The sequence below is a fragment of the Panthera leo genome, chromosome A1 (genome assembly GCF_018350215.1).
Source record: "Panthera leo isolate Ple1 chromosome A1, P.leo_Ple1_pat1.1, whole genome shotgun sequence".
NCBI classification, from domain to species: Eukaryota; Metazoa; Chordata; class Mammalia; order Carnivora; family Felidae; genus Panthera; species Panthera leo.
In genome coordinates, this window is record NC_056679.1 from 122,220,198 (window position 1) to 122,226,647 (window position 6,450).

General features: G+C 41.2%; 1 protein-coding gene across 9 annotated transcripts in view; it reads right to left on the minus strand.

The window, feature by feature from the left end:
- Positions 1-6,450, minus strand: part of PPP2R2B (protein phosphatase 2 regulatory subunit Bbeta) — a 314,800-nt gene that overhangs the window by 307,620 nt on the left and 730 nt on the right. For 3 of the 9 annotated variants that reach the window (XM_042938584.1, XM_042938553.1, XM_042938527.1), the window contains exon 2: positions 1,098-1,217. The exons of 2 other annotated variants lie outside the window; for them this stretch is intronic. The gene's annotated coding sequence lies outside the window, so the exon portion shown is untranslated. Of the gene's footprint in view, positions 1-1,097; positions 1,218-6,133; positions 6,340-6,450 lie in introns of those variants that run through there. 4 more of the 9 variants (XM_042938600.1, XM_042938562.1, XM_042938545.1 and 1 more) reach the window with 2 other exon arrangements.

Below are 6,450 nucleotides of genomic sequence, written 5' to 3' on the forward strand. Positions count from 1 at the left end.
GACATTAAGTCTATATCATCAAGCTGCTGTACCTTTACCTGAGTTTAGCTGTTGCATCCAGGTGCTTAGAGAAGGAATCTGCTCTAACAATGGATTAACTGCCCTTTGTTCCCTGACAGGATATGATTTTGTTTGGTTCATATATTATTATATATTCTGAGCCACTGTACCAAAAGTTAACTTCTATTAACTCCGTCCCCTCTACCCCAATTCTTGTGCTTGCTTCCTCTTTGCTGATGTTTAAAAATCATTAACAAAAACAAAGGAAACCTCCATCTCCACACTTCCACTGCCTCTTTCTTTCCTCATGCCTTTTTTGAAAGCCAACCATCTTAAGAAAACTTAGACCTTATTACCCTAAAAGCTTCTTGTCTTTCCAGGGATGATAGAGGAGTCGTTTATAGAAACTGGTCTTGTAAAACACACGACTTTCACTTTGGGGCCAGCTACGACTTCCACTGAAAGCTCCTTGAAGACAGTGCATTAGTATAACATCTCTAAAGGAAATCAATAATTTTATTCATTTTGAAGTGGTTTATACAGCATCTGTCCCATAGTTAGTATTCAAATATTTGTTATAAACACCACATAATCCACAACAAAAAGAGGCAAAGTGTTAATATTTTAAAATGGTATTTTAGTTATTTAAATTCTTTCCAACCCAGAAGAATAAAAAAGGAAATTCTAACCAGATGTTACTTTTTTTTTCACCACTCAGAGAACATTCTATCTCTCTGAGGATATAGTATGATCTCATCATATACATAGTTAATCAAATGATTATAAGTATGCATACTCAGTAGAGAGTGACAGAGAAAAAAAGTTATTCCTCTGCATCCTTCTATGTCCTGGTTGCTGTTGTAACCCCATAACCAAACATAATATGGCGCATATGACTGGCATCTAAGATATGTGGATTAAATGAATCAATGCACACAGCTAATAAGTGATAGAGCCAGGATTCTAAGCCAGATTTGTCTAATGACAAGCCTATGTCCCAGAGCTCAACTATATTGGTTTTCTTCATTTTTCAGAGTAACTGTGTTGTTTATTCTGGTGCTATTCTTTGAGGCGTATGCTCTCCTGGCTGTCATTACCTGTGTTGGTGTTTTTCTCACCAAGTGCCTGTAGGTGCCTCAGGTGGGGTCATTCCTTGTACGACATTTCTCAGAGCCAAGAAAACAAGTATCACCGCTCACTAGTGTCCATCAATTATTCTGTGTGCAATTAAGAAATACAATTTATAGATAAGAATCCTTATTTATAGACAGGCTCAAAGTTATTCCCAAGGACATGCTGTTAATGGCAGAGTTACTTTCAGAACCTAAGTGATTTGGTCTCTTCACATTCTCTTATGAACAAAAAGGGCTACAAATAAATGATCTGTCTCCTGGATGCTGGTCCATATTCTAACACCACAGTGACTGCCAACTTTGACCATTTAGTCCTTCAGCCCAATCTTACTGTATACCCTAGATGTAGCCACACCAGAGGACAAGGAACGTGAACAGTCTAATGAACGGAGGAATGTTAAGTTCTTCTTTCCTCAGCTTTTACTGAGCCCTGACATTATATTTGCTACCCGAGGACGTAAAGTATTTATTTAATAGTAAAGAGCCAGGCAATCTGACATCTCCCTCAGCCAAAACAAAAGTTAATTATCTCAAGCACGTATGGACCCGTGTCGCTTTGCAACCTACCTGTGCTTTTCATAGGGGCTCTCAAACTGTGAGCTTCCCCACCCCACTGCCTTTTCTCAAAAACATATAATCTGGCCCACCTGCATTTTTGTATTTAGGTCCCGGCAAAGAAACCATTATGAAATTGACAGAGCTGCCAGAAAGTAGGATGACTTCACTGCATGTGAATTCACTGAGGAGGTGGTAGGCAGAGGCGTGGAGAAAGAGGAGGAAGAATATACATGAAGTGAAATTTGCCTTTGGGCTTCCCACCTCTTTCTCCATGGTGTTGAGAATGGTTCTACAAACCTTTCAGAATTAACGTGTTTGCTCCATAACAAACTAACCTAAGTCTCTTCCCATAGAGCACAGCGAGACTTTGCCCTTTTAACTCAAGTTGGTAATGCCAAAAGTAATGAAGAACTCACAGATGATAACAACAGCACATACCATTTACCGAGTGGCGATGAGGTACTAACACTATGCTAAGCCTTTGTACACATTATTTTATTCAATCCTTACAACTCTTTCCCATGTCACTCCCACAGAGACGCTTCAAGGACTCCCCATTGCCTTTAGGATAAAGTCCAAATGACAGAGTTTATGAGACCCTCTAAGACGCCATCAACCTTTGCATGTCTCAACCTCACCTTGCGCACTCTGCACCTCCCTTGAATGTTTTGGTTTTATCTGTACTCGAATGCTTTCGGTTCTTCTTATGTTTTGTGCTCTCTCTTGCCTACAGGCTTTTAAATACATTCCCTTGAGAACACATTTCTTCTACTCTTCACCTGGTTAATTGGAACTTTCCCTCAAAATTTTAAGATTTTTTTTTGTGGGAGACTTGTCTCCAGTTCCATCTAGGCCGGGTTCTCTGTTGTTGCTTCCATGATTCATTCTATTTCCTCTTTTGTAACTCAATACCTGTAGCAACTAGTTAGATATGTACCTTTCTAGTAGATTTAACCTTTGTGAAGGCTGGCAGGCTACATGCCTTCTTATTAAAGTTGTTTCCCTAACCATTGAACTAATTGCCTGTCATATGAGTAGACCCTGAATAAATGAATGGAAATCAATTATATACAAAATATATATTTGAGTATTTCCATTTCAAAGATGAGGAAACAGATTAAGAGGGGCTAAATAACTTGCCCAAAGATATACACTGAGCCAATGGTGAAGCTAAGCTTTGAACCCAAGACTGATGCCCAAACCCAAGTTCACAATCACTCCACAGCACTGCCTTCTCAAAATATCCTCCAACCCTAACAGGAAAAATAAAGAGAATTACTATGGAGTATTTATCTTACAGAAAAACTGAGTACAGAAAGCTGCTGGGATTCTTGAAGGTGGTCTTCCACTCATCTGATTTCAAAGCTACCTGAGAGATGCTGGGTGATTCTGAGTCTTTCTGCACCTTGGGCACAATGGAGTGCTTTCCCCAAATATGGCTTCTGTCTCTCCACTATAGGTGGTAGCGGATAACAGGCAACCCATAGCTACAACTTTTAGTTCTTCCCACAGATCTACACGAAAAAAGGGAAAGTGAGTTTCTCACATTCTGGGAGAGGTTGCCCAGGCAACAAAGACAGACTCAGAGTGACAGACCACCCAGTTGAGACATGATGCAGTAATCTGCACATTCTCCCATACTGATGCCCACTTCCACGAGGCAGTAACCAATTACTGTCATACATCTTTTCAATGAGGCATCACTGAGAGATTCACCTGTCCCAACAGGACACAGCTTGTAAAGAGGTCCCCATGGACAGCTAACCAGTATCTCCAGAACCTGCTACATGCTCAGGTGAAAAGCCTTGTGTTTAATTTATAGATTATGCCAGAATAGCAGCTCTAAAGCTGAAAACATTTCAGTAGTCCCAATTTTGTGGCTTGTAATAAGACAAAAATGGCTATTGAATTAAATATTAATATTCAAAATTAAGTTAGTCCACTTTGTATATGATGGCAACCCCTAACACAGCTCTGCCACTTAACAGCTGTGTGATTTTTATACGTTAATCAAGAATTTGTTCATCTATAAAATGGGTTTATAGATATAATTACCAATGGCGTGTGTGTGTGTGTGTGTCTGTGTGAAAAGCCAGTGAGAAAATACATGTAAAGCACTTAACATATGGTGCATAATCAGCACTTAATAAATGAAAGTTATAGTAATTATTAGAATATATTTGAGTCCCTGAAAAGGTTGTTAGAGAGAAGCAGACTATTCCTTTGAGTCTATCCGCTAGTTTAAGTTTAGTGCAGAAGCAAGTCGGCATCATGTCTACCCCCGTAATAACCAGGGATGTGGGCTATAAACCCCTTGTGGCACAGGCTGTCTTCACTGTGCACTAGAAAGCCTTTGCCAAGCTTAATACAGTGTGAGGCACACAGTGTGTGCTCAAGAAATGCTTGTTGAAGCTGTCAACAATGAGATGTTCAGGCAGTTCAAAGCACCGTAGGCAGTGGATCTTTAAAGGAAACTGTACCCTCCTAGGAGTCATTAAATGAGTTCTTCAGGGAGGGCAGTAACAACATGCCACCTGATTGCTTTGTTCAGAAGTACTTTCCGACTGAGTTACCCCAGAAGAGATGCTGTTTTTTGCTACATAACTACAGGACTTCCAGTCCCTACTAGGAAATGGCTTTCCAGGATGGCTTGCATTACATTTGTGTATGGAGGGGAGAGAAACACAGAGCAGGATGAAACTTCTACCAATCTGCTCGCAGCCTCTGGCATACCATTGTGTCCTATTATGCTCTGGTGTGTGTGTGTGTGTGTGTGTGTGTGTGTGTTGGAATGAATATATCAGCAGTGCCCACATACTTCTGAAAATCAGGTCCAAATCTCATTCAGTTCTATTAGAAAATTATTCTTACAGCATGACATAGATTCTCTGAAAGTATTTTATCCTTTAAACACCAAAACCTCTTCAGCGAAAATTAAAATGGAAAATGTGTAAAGGAGCAGTTCTCTAAATGAAACCGTTTCTGGCTAAGCAGACCACATTAGCCAGTGGTTCTGGTCTTTGTTCTTGAGTAAAAAATTCAAGAGAGGGGTAAACCAGAATGAATAACCTCCAAATGCTAATTTTGAAAATCCTAGTTTTTGCTATTTTGGAAAACAAACCACATGATATAGCAATTAATAAAAGGTATCGTGTCTTATTAACGTTCATACAGTAATTACGAAAATCGCAAATCCATCTGCTAAGTAGTCAGCAAACAAGACAAACGACTGAGCTCCGTTAAACAGATTACCAGCAGCCTATGGGAGTATAATCTAATAGCCCCATTCTGAGCCATGAATAAGGCAGCTACTCCCTTTTACCCCGTGGACAGGCCACAACAATACCATCTCACACGCAAGGCAAGACAGAGCAATGGAGACATCCGGCAAGTTGCCCTCTCTGGAGAGAATGTACTCGTAAGCAAGTGTCAATGTTACTCATGTAGCTTGCTCTTACAGCCTTTGTACTGACACTTAAGAGTTGGTTTCTGGGGCGCCTGGGTGGCTCAGTCGGTTGGGCATCCGACTTCGGCTCAGGTCATGATCTCACAGCTCAGGGGGTTGAGCCTTGCGTCGGGATCTGTGCCAAAAACTCAGAGCCTGAAGCCTGCTTCGGATTCTGTGTGTCCCTCTCTCTCTGCCCCTCCCCTGCTCATGTTCTGTCTCTGTCTCAAAAATAAATAAAAACATCAAAAAAAAAAAAAAGAGTTGGTTTCTTGAAAAGACCCAAAAGATGTCTCCTAAAGTTAAACACAAGCCCAGGAGTTTCTGCATGTAAAATGCCCATCAGGGAGGCTCTTCGGCTCCCCGCACAGAAAAGTTTCATCTTCCTGCAAACTTCTGTCATTTCATCTCTATTTCTCTTCCAACATTCAGTATCTGGACATGTTTCATGGCTCCTCTCCTTGACAGGCATCTGAAGAAAAGAAGCCATGTCTTACTACCCTGTGACAACAATAACTACCACTACGACTAGTTGTGATTGAGATAACTACCATTTCTTGGGACTATAAATGTTCCAGTCACTGGGGGCAAGTGTTTCATTTTCTTAAATTTATTTTTTGTCACGTGATATTCGCAACAGACCCCTGAGGTAGGCGCATCCTCCCTTTAGATGTTAGGCAGTTGAGGCCCACAAAAACTGAGGGAAAGGCATGGGATTCATGTCTAGGTCAGAGAGACTCCGAGGCCTGTGTTCTGAAACACCATGCTACACTTTACATAGCTCATGCAGCATCTAGGTCAAGTACACAGCAGGTGTTGATAAATGTCAGTGGAATCAGTGAATACCTTAACATCAATTCACTCCTTCATCCCCTTGGTAGTTGAGGTTCAATCCTTATGGATTCTGCTTTCTTGTGCATTTTTCCCAGGTGTGCATGGGGCTCAGGGTTATTATTTCTACTGGCTATCCAAAAATGTCAAGAAGAGCTTCCCTTACCTTTTTTACATCAGAAAATAAACACCTTTCTGGGACTCTACCTCCTACTTCAGTGACTGCCAGGATGATCATTCACAACTGGGCACAATCGATGGCTTTTCATTTGTATTGGTGCCACTCACATGTTGGACTACAAGCTAGATGGTAGGAGGTGGCCCAGTGTTCCTGGCACCTCCTCCCTACTCTCTTCAACATTCTGGCTCTACGGTCACATGGAGGGGGGTTCAGGGCCTGCTGGTCACTGACTTCACAATAGTCAATGTTTACCATTGGTGGGAATAGTGGCCTTTTGATGCCTTCACCCTCTGAGCACATAG